Source organism: Dipodomys spectabilis, unplaced genomic scaffold (assembly GCF_019054845.1).
Source record: "Dipodomys spectabilis isolate Male_0828 unplaced genomic scaffold, ASM1905484v1 ptg000215l, whole genome shotgun sequence".
In the NCBI taxonomy this organism is placed as follows: domain Eukaryota; kingdom Metazoa; phylum Chordata; class Mammalia; order Rodentia; family Heteromyidae; genus Dipodomys; species Dipodomys spectabilis.
In genome coordinates, this window is record NW_024870892.1 from 4,630,475 (window position 1) to 4,649,179 (window position 18,705).

Genomic DNA, 18,705 nt, shown 5'->3' on the forward strand with positions numbered 1-18,705 from the left:
ACTCGAATTGTGATACATGTTTATATGTTTTCTGATGCTCACTCGGATTGTAAATAGCCCATAAAAAAAATATCCATCACTTGCAACTTCTCTCCTTTGAGTGCATCTATCTATGAGTACCCAGTAACTTACCTCAAAAGAAATCAGGCCTATAGATTTGGAGGAAAGTGCTTTGGAAATTGGAATGCACAATACTTGAGCTAGTTAATATTACAGAGAGGATCTGAAGTGTTGATAAATAACACACCCACTTCCGCCTCCCTCCTGCTGTGGCAGTCCTTTCCCTTTCTCTATGGTGTGTATTCTTTTCTGGTGCTTCTGAGCACAAGCCTCATGCCAGGTGAACAAAGATTCCTTACTTCTCTGGCTGTTTTGGTCAGCCAGCTGCTAAAAATATCCCTGAAAGTACAAAAATGTCTTCATGAACTGGAGGATCACGTTAAGAAGATGCCCAGGCAGACTGTTGAAATGCTCACAAAGCTCAGCTCTGCTTGTGTCCTGTAGTAAAATGGAAATGAAGAGAGAGGGACGGAAGGGTGGTCTGTGAAACAAGGAATATGGGAATTTTATTGTTGAAAATTCCAGACCTACCAGATAACAAATGATGTTAAAGCAAAAAAAAAAAGTCTTCAGGGAAAGATGGGGTCTGGAGTCCAGTCAGGAACACATGAAGAAAGAGGCAAGGCTGTGGCTGTTGACTCCTTTTGCTCAGACTTCAGAGATCGCTCATGTGCTTGATGGAGCCATGCCAACTATGATGTTCTGAGCAGCATGAGAGTGCTCTTCCTCCCCAGTCTAATTGGACAAGAATAGTTTAGAACTCAAGATTTCTACAGAAAAGAAGCCAACTGAGAAGACTATTCAGTTGAAAACACAGACCATTTTCCAGGAGAAAAAGAATTGTCGTGGATGTATGGCAAATTCACCCTTCCTGCTCCGTGTGGGCTTCAGTGGATTGGCTGAGACCCTCTTCTTCATGAAGGCACAATTCTGTGCTCAGAGCAGAATCCGGTGCTCATCTCCTCCATAAACACCCTCAGAGAATGAGATGCAGAGATGACAGTGTACCAGCTAACTGGGCACTCGTAGTCCCTTCAAGTTTTTGACAGAAAGTTAGCCATTGCAATCCAAAGTATTTTCAACCTCCTCATCATGCCTTTGCTGTTCTGGGGGAAGCTAGCCACAGTGCTCTAGCTCGCTGTAGTGACATCATGAGGAGAAGAGCACACAGGCTTTCTATCAACCCATCCGCCAGGTACACCAGTCAGCCCAGTGAGTACAACCGTGGGAACTGGGCAGAAAACAGAGTCAGAATCATTCAGATAAGTCAAATCTGCCGTGCACCGTAGTTGCTATTTAACAATGCACAATAAGTTGTAGTTATTAATTGATGTATGATAAATTGTCTTCATCCTCGGGGCAGCTGGGGTTTTAAGTGGGTGTTCTGTGTGTTGCAGACCCCAGATCGCTCACCAGGTCACAATTACAGTACTGGCTGTGGCTACTGTCACCTGAGGGATTGTTTGGAAGGTAGACCTACTTCCAGAGCTCTGTATGATGTGGTAGTTAGAAGGCTGACCACCCCTCACTCACTGGTGGCAAGAGAACTCAGTTTCTGCCCTGTGGCTGTCTCCCCAGGCTGCTTGAGTGAGTGTCCTGACAGTGTGGCTGCTGGTGGCTCTAGATGAGGTAATCCACGAGAAGGGACATGACCCAGACTTGGGAGCCATGCATCGTCTTTTCCATAGCATACTTGTGCTTATCTAGGCTGGTCCTCCTCAGTAGAAAAGTGTACTCTAGAAGGATATGAAAACCAGGAGGTGTGAATGTCTTGAAATAATAAAATATTCTTGAGTTATATCACTAAGATTTATCATGCAGTGATAGATAATGAATATAGAAACAAACCAGTATGGAATATTTTTGTTATTCCTAATGACTCTAAATGAAGAAATGCAGGCCTGTCCTTTCCGATCTGAATAAGCATGGGGAAGCCATGGACCATAGAGTCCTCTACTTCATCAGAGGTCTCTAGTCCAAGTGGCATCTTAAGCACCCCCAAACTGACCAGACATCCCAGCTCCTGGATCTGGGCATAAATCTTGGTAATTTGTTAGCTAGTTTGCTACATCTGTGTTCTAATTGTTTTTGTCCGTCAGGCTTTATAGTTTTATCTAAGTCCAAATTTGGGATTCCAACCTTCACATCCCTTCTGGTAGAAAAATATCGTGTGTCTTTACAACCAGCTTTTTATATTGTGCCATGGCTGTTCCAAATACAAAAGATACTTCATGTGTTTCCTAGGCAGACACTTTTAGAACACTTTAATTCACGTCAGCAAAGAGAAGTTCGGGGAAAGTACTGCGTGTTGTTTCCAACAAGGTGGAAAATTCATCCGAATGACAGAAACCCTGGGTAATGACAAATCTCTGAGGATTCATGTGTCACAAAAGAACTAGCTGATTGGTGTGTGCAGTTCAGCTGTAGCTTAATATCAATACTTACACTCCCCTCTGAATAAAAAATGAAGCAATTAAAAGTTACTAAATCCTTTGTTTTGAATTGCTTCTGGTCCCTTTGGGTTAGTCATTGCCTGGTTTTGTGCCTCTTATTTTGAGAAGTCCTGTCTTGCAAGTTTGCAAGTTCATTGACTCTATTTGGAAATGGACTTCATTCCAAAAAATAAGTTTGACTTAAATATTTTCCACTCCCTCTGGGGACATCTTGACAAAAATGGCAAAACCCAAAGACTTTCCGAAGGCTAATCTTTTTTCTGGGTCATATGATTCCTTTCAGTTTTCATCTGGAGTGGGTTTTCTGACAACAATAGGTTTGGCTGTTGGTGAACTGGAGAAAATCCTGTTGCTTTAGAGTTAACAATGAGTGGAATTTCAGGGCAGTCGGGCTATTTGCTCAATACAATAGAAGCTGGCACAGATGGGACTTCCAAGTGTCAAACAGACTGTGTGGGAAAACCTAAATTACTGCAACTGAGTCAACAAGCTGTTCTGAATGCAGCAATGCTGATCAGACACAGCAAAGCAATTTGGTCAGCTTCAATTCCTACCCATGGGTAAAGGCGGATATTAGAAAGATCCCCATAAAGCAATGGTTAAATGTTATAAAAGCATAGCAAGATCCAGCAGGGAGCTGAAAATCTAGGGGAGAAGAGAAAGAGGAGTTAGTGAAATGAAACATTAGAGATGCAAAACAATATGCAATTAATAATACCTGTCTTCTTTAACTAAGAAAAAAAATAATACCTGTCTTCTAGGCAGACTTGTGACCAGGAAGAAACCACAGAACCAATGATCAAAGACGAGGCTGAGGTCTGCGGTCTCATTACTCACAAGCTTTGTGTAATGCAAAACAAACAGTGCTTAGATTACAGAGAGATCCTCTGTCTTCCAATAGTTTTAAACTTTGGGATCTGTTGGGTAAACAGCTCCCGAGTGAAACTGGATTCACTTGAGTCTGATGAATCTGAGTGCGTTAGCCAGAGGTTTTCAGATATGACTCGAATAAATCACTGCCTTCCTTTACACAGGTTTCTGGCTCAGCCAAATTTCACAGGTTAGAGGTCAAGAGCAGGACCTGGGCCAGGAGGCAGGAAGCAGAGGCCTGAGCTATCTGAGCCAAGGGGGAAAGTCAGATGAATGTTATGAAGTTACAAATACAGTTTTGATTTATCTGCTTGCTTCATAAGGTTGTTCTTAGGTATCAAATGATTTCACACATACATGCATGCGCACACATGCATGTGTGCATGAACACACCTGTGCAGATGGGCACACATACATGCAGCACATGCACGCATGCACACACACACTCACACATATACACAACAGAAGCCATCAAGAGCAGAAGCTAGCACTCTGTAGCTGATCCACATGAAAACAAACATAATAAAATTGTATCATAACAAAACTGTAATACAGTTTATTCACATGATGTCACTAAGGTTTTCATGTTATAAGTTACATGATGTCACCATAGAATGAGCAGGTAGAAAGGCATGAATCTTCATTGACTTAGACTTCAGATCTCTAAACTGCAAGCTCTAAGCCACTATGCCAAACTATGGAATAAAGAGGAGAGGTTGACAATCCAGCAAGGCGGGGGGGAGGGGGGGGGCGGGGGGGGGGAACCAATGTCCTTTTTTCTACTGTCTCCTTGCATAGTCAACACAGAAAACATCTAGGATCCCTGGAAACCAAGAAATGTGTGGGTATCTCCCCCCAACACCACCTAACCAAACTGTTCTGCAAAGAACATTAAAAGGATGGCCTTAACTCAAATCCACTCTAGTCCCGCTGACTCTAGAGACAGGTAAGTCCCACGAAAGGAAGGCTCCATCCCACAAAACACAGTGGCATCTCGCACCAGTTGAGAGTCGTAGGTTGTCAGCGATCCTTCGGAAGGCTCGGGCAGGCGTCGTGTTTGTCGAAGCTGCCTCCTTGGGTTGATTACTTTGTTATTCTGGTCCCAGGTGTACTGTGCTTACTGGGTATCAGAAAGGGTATCATAAAGGACAATGATGAAGAGAGGCATAGAGCATGGCTTGTGGGGAGGGCCAGGGGCTTCTGTGCCCTCTCCAGACCCCCACCCTCCCGGAACCTCCACCTGCAGAGCTCGGTGAAGCTCTCCAAACCCAGTCTTCCTGTGTCTCTATTGAGGTTTCATTACATGATTGATAAAATTAATGGCTATCGGTGGTTGGTCCACTTAATCTTCAGTATTTCTTTCCTCTGTGAATTTGAGGTTGGTTTCCAGGTACCGGACATACATATAAGAGGACGCGTACTTCAGAATGGGCCCAAAGAGTTTAGAATCTAAGTACCAGGACATTGAGATGATGGCCGAATAAATATTCTATAACACCATGAGGGACTTGAAGTAGACTTTATGAGCACAAGCACAGTGATCTCTCTAATACGTGGACATGCAGCATATAGCACTGTTTTCCATGGAGCAGGATTCTTATGGGATGTGGTGGTGATCGAAGTGAAAGCTCACCCACGCGACCCACCCAGATTCTTTAATAAAAATAAATGCTTAGAGGTGATTACTCTGTGTCCTGTGTATTTGAGCTTGAGTTTTGAGGAGAAATCAGTGCGAGTCACGGTAGAAATCAAACCAAGTTCTAGGGGCAGGTGATGGAATTTGTTTCACAGCCTGTGATCCTCACCAGGTATAAAGGGGAGGGAGGGGCGGCTTGAGCAGTACCCTGGCAACAGGACAGCTCAGATGGGGTTTTGCACCCGGGAAAGCTGTGAGCCACCAGGATGGAGAGTGTCTCTGGGGTAGAGCTGTCCCGTGTGCTGTGGACACTGTGGGCTCATACTTCCAGATGCCACTGGCAGCGTCTGTACCTGAGTTTTACCCATGAAAATGTCTTTCTTGTAGAGCATTTCCTGGGCTGGATCACACTAAAAATAACTCCAAAAAGCATGGGTTATTAGTGACTTATGGTATGCACCTATACCAGTTGGCAGAAGCCCTATCTTGTATGCAAATTCTGTATGAGCAGAAGGTCAGTAGCAAATCAGACTATTTATAAAGCAATTTACAAATTTGCATATGCTTCAAATAGCGATGCGATGTTCGGATTGGTAAGAGTGCCACCTTCTAATGAATACAGCATTTTAAATTTCACCCAGTGAGCCATTCACTCACTATGTTACATCTGCTTAAATTTCACTTGCTTCACTCAAGATAAGATTCTAGAAGTAGTGTAGAAAGAAATAAGCAATAGCCCAGAAAATCAGACACATGAGGCATAACAGCTTAAGAGTTTCCTTCATATTTTGTGATGTTTTCTTTTACTAGCTTTGTGCCTTTAAAAAGAAACAAAAATAAATAGATTTTTCATGCTTTATACAACAACCACCACAGAAATTCATTTAATTCAAGTACTTAATATAGAGATATGTGTGTATATATGTATATATCTCTCTCTATATACATCTATCTATCTATCTATCTATCTATCTATCTATCTATCTATCTATCTAGGTATAGTAGATGGACAGAATCCTCTCGAAGTTTATGGGAACTAGATTGATGAAGGAATGGAGCAGATCAGGGGATGAGGTCACTCTGGGTTAAGGTTAGGTTCTAAATCTAACCACTAGTGACTTATAAGAAGGGAGGACACAGAAACTTGGTAAGATGGTAATGTGTAGACATGTCTATAGCCAAGGAGCATCAAGAATTGTCTGTGGCCTGCAGAGGCTAGGTGAGAGAATAATGTGGGGGGAAAATCTCTCTTACAGCCTCTAAAAGGAGTCAGCCTTGCCTGCTTTCAACCTTTCTGCTCTGGGATGGGGAAGGAATGGGTTTCTGTTCTTTCAAGTCCACAGTCTATGACTTTCCAGTAACCCTGGGAAATGAATATCATGTTTGTATCCATTGGTATGGGTCCGACTACCAAGAAATCCTGGGACTTTAATCGGTCTGTTGAATCCTGATCGGTCTAATGTCTTGCATTGTAGCCGGTCCATCTTCAACCAGAGTTAATGAAGCATTCTGTACCAGGAAGAGGTAGATGTTTTTCCCTAAGCTTTAGGAAATGTAGAGCCATCTTCTTCAACTTAAGTTGTCTTGCTTACATCTAGAGACCGTGTTACCTGCTGCCAGCCACTTTGGCGCAGCATGTGTCTGCACTGTGGCTGTGGTAGGAGAAGCAATGCCAGGACTCCACGCATGTGCAGCTTCTTACCAAGCCCAGAGCAATGTGTTCTGGTTCTGGTTCAAAAACACAAGCAGAGAGGGCAGAGTGCTAAGTGTGAGGCAGAGGATTTGCCTAGCAAGTGTGAGGCCTGGCATTCAATCCCCAGGGGCACAAAACAAGAAAAAGGAAGATTCCAGACATGCAATTCCTGGTGGGGAAATCCAGTTCCCTAAGTCTGAATTCCTAGAAAAGTCTCACCTCAATGAAAGAACGATGAACAATAAAGTCAGATAACTGTGGGAAACAGAAGACTAAATGAGCATGTGTATAGTACAGAGTGGAGAAGATCCGGAAGTAAAGAAGAGAAGACAGCAAAATAAGCTCAGAGTTGCTGGGCTGGATATGGCGGGCAGCACTGTCTCCTGGACTTGGGGGCTCAGGACTCATAGGCCTGGAGTGAGGGAGGGCTGACTGGCTTTCTATGTCTTTATCAGTCTGGGAAGGTTATGGTAAATCACACTTAGTGAAATGGGCTTACATGTGATTTAAATGAGTTGATAGAAAGAAAGGCACAGGTAGGTAATCCTGAACACCTGGGAGGCTGAGATCGAAGGATCATGGTTTGAAGCTACACTAGGCAGAAAAGTTTATGAGACCTCTTCACAACGGAGTCACACATGCTGTCCTAACTAGAATGGAATCTAACACAGCGAGCTCACACTCGGGCATGTGCTGGGCAGGAAGTGAGACCCTGTCTTAAAGGTAGCCAGCAAAAAATGGGACTAGAAGTGTAACCCAGAGGTAGGAGTGCCTACCTTGCTGATGTGAGATACTGAGTTTAAATTCCAGTACTGAAAAGGAAAAAAGAAAGGAAAAGATACAGGTATCCATGTGAAATGTGTGGTTAGTTGTACTTTAGAGATGGCATGCTGATTTTGATCAGAAAGAATACTTATGAAAATCTTGGGCTAGCTGTCTATTTCTCTTCCCTCCCTCTCCTTCCCTCCCCCTTCCTCCTCCTCCTCCTCTTCCTGCTCTAGGATCTTCCTTGTCACACAGCTGGCGTAAGCACACAACCTTCCTACTCCAGGCTTTCACGTGCTGGCCTCACAGCCTCACACTGCCACACCCAACTCCAGCTCACTCTATTTTTCCTCTCATTTTTGATGAGAAGGTTTGAGGGAAAAAAAATCATAAATGTTTAATTTATAAAGTAACACCCACTTTTTTAAGGTGTTTTCCCTCTTTGGAAAGCCAAATTTAGTATTTATAGGTTTATCATGTGCCATCCAGCAGTCAAGATGAGCCAAAATAATGAAGTTTTAAGTTATTACTTACCATCCATTCTTGTATCCAGAAATTGAGACACAACTCTAAAAGGGTAAATTAAGGTCTTTTATCTCCTTGTCTAGATAGTTCAGCTTATAGCTGAGTCAACTTAAGGTTTTATAGAGTCAACTTAAGGTTTTGTAGCGTCAACTTAAGGTTTTTCAAGTATACATGTATTTGTTTTTAAGTCTTAGACTTCAGTGGATTTATAGAATCTTGACAGCTGTATTGCAAACATCTGAATTTACCTGGTGAAATTAGAGTGAATTGTATTCTCTGACTCTTTTGCCATTTTCAAAATCTATCTTGTAAAAAAAATAAGATCAAGCAAAGTCAAACTCTTGAAAAGAAATTTGAAAAGGAAACCCACATAGTGCTTTTTTCTTTGGAGATGCTAGGGTTTGAACTCAGGACCTTGTGCTAACCAGGCAGGCAGTCTACCACTTAAGCCTCACCTCTAGACCTTTTTGATTTTTGCTTTTCAAATAGAGGTTCGTGTTTATGCCAGGACTGGTCTAGGCCACACTCCTCTGATTTACGCTTCTTATATAGCTGGCAGACACATGGGGTCTGAAAATGTTTTACCCTTGCTGGCTTTGAACTGCTGTCCTCCTGATCTTTGTCTCCTGAGTAACTAGGTTTATAGATGGGAGCCCTGCACTCAGCACGAACTCCTTATTTTTAAGGCAAAATGTATTTTGATGAACAAACTTCTCATGGATACAAAGGGAAAAAGTCTGTTAAGGAAGGTTATTGGATATCACAAGGGAGAAAAAAATCTAAATCACTTTTTTCCTCCTTTCCTACTACTAAAAAAAAATGTTTTCTTAACTAGCTTATTTTTTTGGCACCACAAAGAACACTCTCAGTTTCTTTTCTTTTTGTTCTGTTAGTTAGTTGACAGGACCTCCAGGTAAAAGAAATGTTTTTAATAAAATATATTCCCTCACACAGTGAGGAGTGGAAGGTAGCTGAGCAAGAATAAAGATGTTATTGCAGGCTCCTCAGAGACATCTACAATGTTCACTTTAATCTATTTGATCGTCCGTGAATTGCTGATTGCTGCTCTTTTCTCTCCAAGGCACAAAGAGGAAGCTTAATATATTTATATATGTACATAGCCAGAGTCTACAGCTGGTATTAGGCATGCTCATTTGCTTTCTTTTTCACCTCTCTCTCTGTTGCTGCCTTTCTTCTCACTGTGAGCTGAAAAATGGAAGCAATTTGCTGGAGTCATTCTTGAAGTTCTCCTACCCGGCGTCTTGAGTTTTATAATTACTGCAATATTTCACTCATGCCGGCTGCAGTGAGTGAAAACGGCGAGTGGGGTGCACCAAGGGTGCTGATGTGTTGACATTCCACAGGCGGCCTTCCCAAACACGCGCGCCCCTCTTCTCCTCCGACACGGAGGAGCCACTCCAGCGACAGAGGAGGGGTTTGTAGCAACGGCCCCACCATGCTCTATTTCCACTGGGACCTGAGACACTGTTGTTCAAACCGCTCATTGTTTAAATCGCTCCCAAGACAGTAAGCATGTGTTGGGTGGTTGAACCGTCACTCCCTCCACCGGTGTGCAGAGAAATGTACAATGTATTGATAGATACTTGGGTTCTCGTGAAAATAAACCATCAATGTTAGGATAACAAGTTTGAATTGATCTGTGTGTGTGTGTGTGTGTGTGTGCGTGCACACACACGTGCACACGCCCGTATCCGTGCATGCATGCGCTTTTACTGGGGTTTGCGCTCAGAGTCTAGACCTCTCACTTGTCTTTTATCTGCTCAAAGTTGATATTCTACCACTTGAGCTATACTTCCATTTCTGGTTTTTTGTTGGTTAATTGGAAATATCAGTCTTATGGACTTTTCTGCCCAGAGCAGGCTTGACACTGTGATCCTTAGATTTCAGATTCCCACATAGCTTGGATGATCGACATGACCACCAATACCCAGGTTTAATTCCATCTTTTTCTGTGTGTGTGTGTGGTTGTTGCTTTGTTTTCTTGGTGCCAGTCTTAGGGCTTAAACTCTTATGCACTGTCTCAGCTTTTTCTTTTCTCTCAAACTATCACTTGAGTTATACTTTTAGCTTTTGGGTGATTAATTGGACTTTCCTGCCTGGGCTGGCTTCAAACCATGGTCCTTTGATCTCAGCCTCCTGAGTATCTAAGATTGCAGGCGTGCACCAATGGTGCTTGGCTTGATTCCCTCCTTTAAATATTACAATGAAGATCCTGTCTTTCTTGGAGCAATATCTGGATCTGAGTTCTATGTTTCCCACAATGAGGTTTAGCCCCAGAGCTCTTCTCATTCTTCCTAGACTTGCAGCCACATGGCAGCATCTCTGAGAAAGTATCCCCCAGCGTAGATTCATTTTCTTCTCACTTCCAGAGGGATGATTCCCTCACTTTAATTAATACATTGACAGCTCTCCGCAACTGCATTTTATCCCATAGATCCATCACTGCCCCACTGTTACTCTATTCTGCGTAAATGTATCTAACCCGAAAGACTGAATTCCCTCTCCATCATTTAGAGTGCTGTCCACAAGGAAGCCGGAATCAAAGTTGGCAGAATAATATAATAATGTGCATTTATCAGCGTGTAACTAAGTCATTCCCCAGTGTCTGCTTTTCAGCTTCTGACAACTTGCAGTATTGAAGGTTTCTCAGACTCAAGGAAGTTCCTGGTGCATTTATTCACTTGTGTTTGTGGCATACCCTTTAGTCACATAATGGTGGACTGACACCTACTGTAAAAACATCAAAGCCCTGTGTCCACCTCCTGCAATTCCAAATCACTTGGGCTACATGGATGTCAGCTCAATTCATTGCTTCTTTCTGCTATTGACACTGAGGATTCCGCAAGCAGGAATAAGGAAGTCACCTGTGTTTTGGGAGCCCAAGGTCTGGGAGAGGAGAGCCAGCCCACAAGGTGGCAAATCTACCTGCTTCATCGCTGGCTACCCCAGGGGGCAGGGGAGTCCTTCCATTCTTGGGATACTCTTGTTTCTTGTGAGGATACGTCCAGTTCTACTTCCCCTGCTAGGAGACGCAGAGATGATGATGAATGCCCACACAGAGACTCACGTGAACAAGTTCACCCGGAGAGTGTTCCGAAGGAAAGTCTCATGAGCTCAACCCTGCAATAAACTCACAGCAATTCTGATGAGAGATTGGAGAGAAAGCGTGCATAAATCTCATCTTTCTGACATGAAAGTCTGCTTTTGCCTCTTGATGCTCTGATTGACATAGCAACATAACTGGAGAAGACAGTTGTCTTTTTCCTATAATTTATATAAACAAAAAGCATATACTTTATGCCCTTCAAGATATTTAATATGTAGGTTGTACTTTGGTTTGCATTTTATGATTCAATTGCACTTCTACAGGTTTTGTTGATATTTGTTTTTCAGTTTCATTTCACAGTAGAAGTTTAGCTCTAGCAACAGACTTCTCTGCCTGCTCTCTCATTTCTGTTTCCAGTCCATAAAATAAAAGCCAAACACACAGGAAAGCAAACAGCAATGTACACATGATGTCACAGAGTAGGAGCGTGTACAAACATAGCTCCTACACTGCATACTACAAAATACACAGCTTATTTTTAGTTGGAAACATTTTTAAGTGCATTTTTAGAAAAGTATTTACTTACAAAATGATGAGAATCAAACAAGAAAGGTCACGGAGAAAATGAAAACATTAAGATACCATGATATCGATCACAGAAAATGTAAAGGCAGGGAAATAGATTTATTTTTTTAATAATTTAAAATTTTTTTGTGATATTAACCATTGAGCCCAGGGCCTCATACATGCTAGACTTCCACCGCTGAAGTATTTCCCCCTCCAAATCACAATTTTATTTATTTTTTTAAATGTAATTTTATTGTCAAGGTGATGTACAGAGGGGTTACGGTTATATATGTAAGGAAACGATTACATTTCTTGTTGAACATGGTTACCTTCTACCTTGTTTCTCTCCCACTTCCTACCTTTGTAACTGGTCTAAAAGCTCATCACTGCTACTGCTCAGGGCAGAGGCAACAAGGTGTGACTCAGCACCGCAGTTACCTGCACTTGCACACACACTGTCTGGTCTCCCAACACACGTGCAGCCAGTGTCCCTTGCCATGGCTATTGAATGGTGGCCTCCACGGCGCTGCTCACTCCAGATCCTGGCATGTGTCTCTGAAATGCATAGATTGAATACAAATCTTGGCTCTGCTAAAACGAAGTGAGATTTGGGAATCACTTGACCTAGCTTCCTGAAACTTTTCCTTCTGTGTTTACAAGTTGGTACTAGAGCCATGTTGGTAAAGAGCTACCCCATGTCTGTCCCATAGTAGGTAAAGAAAAATTACTGAAAGATTGAAACAATCAATACATCATTTTTTTAAAAAATGAAGCAATAGTTAAGTATAATTATGGCTTAATAGGGGAGGACAAATGTTCTGTCCTGTGACCTGTCTGAAGAAAAAGAGTGCTGACCCCTGAGACTAGAAATGGAATAGGTGGGTGGTGTCTCACACAGCAACCACTGCAGGCATGCGTGTGATCTCGAACCACAGCAACGAGATGCACAACTGAGAAGCCACAGGGTAGATTCAGGATGGCCTCTGTGTTCAGCAAGGGATTGAAAAGAGAAACGACCCGTGCAAACGCTACCGTGGAGAGGTTCTTTGGCAAATGTATCTTACTTTCATCTCTATTTTGGTTTTCCAGAATCCTTGCTGTGAGGAGAGACCTGCCACCAATTTGTTGCTTTGATTCAAAGTTGGGATAAAAAATATGTCAATAAATATGAACATCCTTCTGAGAATGAAGGACTAGTTGTCCAGAGACACACTGGCAGGATCCCTTTGACTCTGAGTGGCATTTCTAAGGACAGGTCTCTGTTGTTGGATTTTTCAAAATCTCTTTTTCTCTTCTGAAATGATCTTGTTGATTTTGTAAGAATGCATCTCCCTTTTGTATGGTAGAGAAGACCCATACACAGTAAAGAAAGAGCCTATAAAACAAGCTGGAGTCACTATTAACAATCCGAATTGTAGCTTCTGCTTTTTCAGACATATATTTATCCCTTGATGAAATCAGATTTTATGGGCTAGGAAGGTGGCCTAGTGCTTGCCTAGCTTGCACGAAGCCCTGGGTTCAATTCCTCAGTACTACTTCCACAGAAAAAGCCAGAAATGGTGCTGTGGCTTAAGTAGTAAAAGAAAACAAGCTAAAGAACAATGCTCAGGCTCTGAGTACAAATCAGATTGCATTTATAGTTACTAAAGCAGGCCTTTTTACCTAGCATACTGCAGGCAGTGTTCCATGTTCCTTCTTGCAGAGTTACACTCTTTCTTTTCACTAGCTTTGTAGTACTCTATTATAGGCATTTAACCAATCTCCAGTAGCCACTGTGTAGTATCTTGGCTTTATCATGCTACCCATTTCCTAGGTGGGCCACAGCCAAGTTCCACAATGCACTGACTTGAAACAGCATGAGACCCTGCAGGTCTCACATCATGGTGGTCCCCTCTGAAGGCACCGGCAGGGACCCCTCTTGGCTCAGTCCTGCTTTTGAGTGGGAGCAGCCATTCTTGGGTCTCAGTCCCATTTCCCTTCTCCACCACTGTCTCTGTGTTCTGATGGCCTCCTTCTCTGTGGGTCTTTGTCTTTCTATCTCTCTCCTATTCTTTTTAATTGTTGTTGTTGTTGCTTGTGGGACTTGAACTTTGGGCCTGGGCACTGTTCCTCAGCTCTTCAGCTCAAGGCAAGTGCTCTGCCACTTGATCCACAGTGCCACCTCTGGTTTTCTGGTGGTTTATTGGAGATCAGAATCTCATGGACTTTCCTGCCCAGGCTGGCTTTGAACTGTGATCCTCAGCTCTCACTCAGCCTCCTGAGTAGCTGGAATGACAGATGTGAGCCACCTGCTATAAAGAAATCATATTTGGACTAGGATCCAGCCTTAGTCCATCATGACTCATTTGGACTGAGTGTCTGAAAGACTCCATTTCCAAATTAGTTGTCCTTCCAAGGTTCCGGGAAGGAAGTGAATTTGGAAGGACACTACCTGACTTAACCCAAACACCAAAGCAAAGCTCCAAGGAATAGACAGAATGCTCAAACCTATCTGATTAGTTTCTGAAAATGAGCTCGATAGATTGTCAGGTGGAGCTAATCACTAAGGCTAATCACTGCATATTTCCAGTTTTCTCTTGAAAGGTGCACACGCTGCATATTTCCAGTTTTCTCTTGAAAGGTGCACACGCACAGCCGAGTGCCAGGCCTTATCAACTGCCTGTCAACAATGGGCAGTTTTGTGTTTGATAAGCTGTGGCATTAAAAAAAAAGATTTCATTACAGTATTTTGAATTCTCTGATTATTTCTAAGTAAAGTATTTAAGACAAAATAGGATTTAAGGTTTTTTGTATTCTTTCAAGACTTACCATTTGGAACCTTGGCATTATTCTTTATGGTATTTATCTTCTTATTTTTTAAAACATTTCTTACCTATCGAGACTGGTGAGACTTTATCAGTCTTCCATGCCATGAAAATATTTTCCACCTATTGTTATAGCTTTGCATTTCTCATTTTTAAATCCCTTTGTTTTTTGCCTCACAGATTGCATGTATGTCTGTATGTGTGTGTGTGTGTGTGTGTGTGTGTGTGTGTGTGTGTGTGTGTGAAGTCAGCTGTGTTGCACTTTTCTTCATGGCTCCCTCTTTCTGCATTTTCAAGGACCCCTTTGACATAGATTTTTAAAGGAGATTTTTCTGAAGTTTTTTTTTTTTGTATTTTGCAAAAACATCCAGCTAACTTTCTAGTCCTAACTTCTCTCACTTTGCTTTGACAACTGAGAGGAATCAAAACAAGGCACATTGAAGACTTGCCCCTTCTTCACCCCTGTGCCTTGTATTTCTTAGAAAATCTTCAAAGGCTGTGGCAGATTGCTGGGTCTATTCCTATACTAGATTGTGGTAGGATTTTTTTTTTTCTTCTTATAGGACTTGAGGAAAGTATTACAATCGTTCAACATACTTTCTGGAAAACAGAGGCCAGAAGATCTTATTTAATAAGATACTAGAAAATGCTCTTGGCTGAGGAAACACATTCAAATGGCAGCTATAGATTTTGTATGCTCCAGAAGAATTAAATAAAGAATTCATTTCTCCATTTACAGTTTTCCAGTGGCTTCATGAGACCTTATTAGCCTGGACTCTGATAAAACAGCATGAACTTAACAAGTAAAAGCATAGAGTTCTGACTAGAGCAATCCTATACATTTTCAGTTGGGAGACAGAAGCTTCCATGTAGTCCTTCAAACAGTGGTTGGCTTTTCCATAATTCCACTCATGCCTGGTCGGCTTCCGTCTCCACTAAAAGTAGTTAACTGCCTACCAAAATGCTATTGTCATGTGCTTCCAATATTAAGTGCCTTACTCACTCGGCAGCTCCTCCTCAGAGGGTTTATACCTAAGCTAAGTGAAGCAATCTCTGCTCTTACTTTAATTGCAAATTGGATTATGTCATACCTACCCTGCTTTACTTTACCCTTTAATGGCTTCTTACTGCGGTTAGGCTAGAGCACACACACCAGCCTGGCCTGCTAAGCAACGTTAGGAGGTAGCCCTTGTGTATTCCTCCTGGCTTTCAAAAATCCTTTCAGCCTAGTCTTCTTTGAGTTCTTGACTCGTTTTGCCTCCCATAACACAGGGTCCTTAACTTGGGCAGTTTTCTACCTTAACGCTAAGTTTCATGAAAATGCGTACTTTAAGTTTCACTTTTTGGGTCTTTTTTTTTTTTTTGGTGAACACCGTAAGTTATAGCATGCTAACTGCCCCAACCTAGGTCAGATTTCATGTTATTTATATCACATGTCATTCTCTTTAACTCTGTAATATACATTAAAACTCAGAGAAACAACTCTGAGTAAGCGGTGTATAAGTTTCATGAGAGCAGAAAATACATTGTAGCCTCAGTCTAGAAAAAGTACATGCAGGGGCTGGGAAGGTAGCTTAGTGGTAGGGTGCTTGCCTTGCATGTATGAGGCTCTGGGTTCAATTCCTCAGCACCACATAAGCAGAAATAGCCAGAAGAGGTACTGTGGCTCACGTGGTAGAGTGCTAGCCTTGAGCTTAAGAGCTCAAGGATAGCACCGAGGCCTACAGTTCAAGCCCTACGACCAACCAAAAAAAAAAAAAAGAAAGAAAGAAAGAAAAGAAAAGAAAAAGTACATGCAAGGGAGTAAAACTTATTTATTTATTTTTTGTCAGGCGTAGTGCTTGAACTCTGGGCCTGAGCGTTTTCCCTGAGCTCTTCAGCTCAAGTCTAGCGTCCTACCACTTGAGCCACAGCACCACTTCCAGTTTTCTGGTGGAGAAAAGAGACTCATGGACTTTCCTGCCTGGGCTGGCTTTGACCCTCCATCCTCAGATCTCAGCCTCCTGAGTAGCTAGGATTAGAGATGTGAGCCACATCTGTAATTTTGTTTTTTAAAGAATGAGAATTACTTAGGTGATAGAAAGGACTGAGAATGAAATTCTATAAGCTTTTGTCTGTGGGTGTTCTTAGGAGGGTAGAGAAATTGTGGGATATTGAAATGTGTCAACTTGGTCTTCTGTCTGGTTCAAGAGTCATCAAGAATCCTGACTCTGTACCCAGTGTGTGTTCTCTCCTCTCCTGGAGGATGTGTGGAATATCTCATTATACAAAATGTATTTAAAAATAATATGAACTTGATATTTCCCCAACATCTTTGCATCTATGTTCCGCATAAACATGTCCTTATTCTAGTGGCAGTTACATCTGTTTTTTTAATTGTGAAAATACTGTACAGAGAGATTACAATTACATGGGCAAGGTAATGAGTACATTTCTTATCAAGCATTGTTGCCTCCTCCTTTGTTTCCCTTTACCATCCTTTCCCATCTCCCCCCCCCCACTTTTCCCCTCCTCCCCCCCCCCCCCCCCCCCGCCAAAGTTGTAACTTGTACTTCTCATTGTTGCAATGGGTCCACCTGTATCCCTATTTAAATGATTTTTTTCCCCTTCCCCTCCACAAATTATACCAACATCAAATACAGTGAAAGCAGGGGTTATACCGTGGGGGAGGGACATACAAAGCAACAAAGAAATAATCTTATAAATATGTTAGAAACAATCTCAAGAAAGAAAAACCATTTGATTCCTTATCTTGGGGTTCATTTCACCTAACATCAACTTATCTGACCTTTTCTGCTTGTCTCAGACATACTAATTATTGTAAATAAGGGAAACCATGGGATCTATGTTTCTTTGGGCCTGGCTTACTTCACTTAAATATAATTTTTTCCAAGTCTTTCCACTTCCTAACAAATGGGGCAATGTCATTCTTTCTGATGGAGGCAGTTACATCTTGATAGTACTTTAAAATTCTTTCCAACCTTTTGGTTGACTTGGCTGGGATGCTCCTGATCAGGCTCCTGTTTGTGTCCTGCACACACACGTACTTGCATACACACTCACATGCCCATGCCCACACTCACGCACTCACATGTGTACACACGCACAGATGCACAGATACTTTCACACAGTCTCACACTTACACATGCACACAGTGCACACACCCACATATGCACAAATATTCAAACACGCACACTCATATACACATGCGCATTCTTGTGCACACACCTGGCTTTCTATGTAAACATGATCAGGTCAGAAGAACAATGAGGAAAATCTCAAAGACTAACCTATTGCAGATGATCAGTGGTGTAGATAGGCGTCCATACAGTGTCCCAAAAGCCACAGTCACACACAGAGTTGTATGGTCCAAGTGTACACTATTCTAGATACATTTTTGTTTCAATTGCACCTTTCAATTTCAGACCATGTGGAGCCTATCTTCTTTCCTGAACAGCCATCTGTGGTACCATGTGGGTTTACAATGAAGCTGGTATTTATCAAAAGCAAGTAAAGATGCTAGGGGAAGCTTGAAAAGTCCGTGGATGGAGAAGGCGTGGGTCCTCATGCTAAGCCTGGGCCTAGGTCTTCCTGGGTGTGTGACCAGAAGCAAGGCACCCGTCTTCATGGTGCTTCAGTCTGCTCCTCTGCAAATGAGAAGAATAACATTCTTCACTTTTAGGCTTTGTGAAGATTGAGTGAACATGTATCTGCCTATGTAAGTTAGAGTAGGGTTCAGCATATAATGATCAATACAAGTTTTTATTCTAATTTGTCTGTAAAATAAGTTCATACTTACAGGAAATGCAAAAATAGCAAAGAGCGCTCTGCGTATCCTTCGCACTGCTTCTCTGAGTGGCCATATTTATTAAAGGACTTATCACTTATTGAAAGTAGAAAACGGAACTGAGTTATTGTTAGCACTAATCTACACACCCAGCCCACCTCCTAGCAGTTTTACCAGGAAGGTCCATATTTTGTTCCATGACCTCTTTTATGTTATTTTTTAAAAATTATATTCATGTTACCTTTAAGTAGTTGTATAATGGAGATGCCATTTAATGAATCAGTTTACAAGTGCAGTGCATGTTGACTGATGTCACCATCATTCTCTCCCAACCCTTTTCAATTGTCTTAATTTCGTAGAATATGCATTGAATATTATGACTGTATTCTCCCCTCTTCCTCTCTTAATTCACCTTACCTTTCCTCCCTTTCAACTTCCAGTTTCTTGGTATTCATTTTTTTGGACTGTGAGTTGTTTA